This window comes from Brassica oleracea, chromosome C3, assembly GCF_000695525.1.
Source record: "Brassica oleracea var. oleracea cultivar TO1000 chromosome C3, BOL, whole genome shotgun sequence".
In the NCBI taxonomy this organism is placed as follows: domain Eukaryota; kingdom Viridiplantae; phylum Streptophyta; class Magnoliopsida; order Brassicales; family Brassicaceae; genus Brassica; species Brassica oleracea.
In genome coordinates, this window is record NC_027750.1 from 59,339,520 (window position 1) to 59,340,445 (window position 926).

Below are 926 nucleotides of genomic sequence, written 5' to 3' on the forward strand. Positions count from 1 at the left end.
GTCATGTGCAAAATCTTTTGGGAGCGACATGGATTTGTTCTCATCTCTTGCTAGCAGGGTCATCATTTGAGCTAGCTTCTAGGATGGTGAGTGGGGTCTTTGTTCCTTAAAGGTTTATATCTTGGGGTTTGGGAAGTGATAAAGTTGAGATTAATGAACAAAAGATTGTCATGAGAAAGAAAAGCCCTAGGGACCTAGAATAGAAAGATAAGAAAGCTCTTGATTGTATTGTTTGACACATTCCCCCTCTATAAAAAAAAAGAAAAAAAAAAGATTCAATAAGATAGTGGAGAATGGATAATAAAAAGTTTTAGAGCTTAGAAATGTGAAAAGTGAATAAGTGGTCCTTAGTGGTTGAGGCTTAAGAAAAGAATGTTGTTCGTTGGGTGAGTGATGTGAGTGTTTTTCATTTTGAGTTATGGGATGAATGAAAAGGGTGTAAAATTTGTAATCACTTAGGAATGGGGTAGAATGATGAGAATGGATCAATGTATGCATGAATTGCTTCTAATCCTAGATAAATTTTGCATAATGATCAAACTCCTTGTTCTTGAGTGATAACCACCTTGAAATGATGCATTTGAACCCTCCTCTTCATTCACATTAGACCATTTACTTACTTAGCCAAATGATTGAGATCATGTGCCCATTTGTGAGAATTCACTTTGTGTGTGTGTGTGTGAATCAATGTGAGGGCTGGTAAAAAAGGACTAGTTGGTTGATAAGCATTGCATCTTGTGTAGAGGCATAAGAGTATTGATAGGCCTTGAGAAGCTAGAGTATAATAAGAGAGTGTGCTCATGCTATTTGCTATGTTTCCTTAGGATGTCAAGTTGAGTGTTGTAAGTGTCTCTTTTGATTATAAGCTCCCATTTTTATATTTCTCTTTCTTGAGCTTTTGAAAAGTTTACTTGAGGACAAGTAAA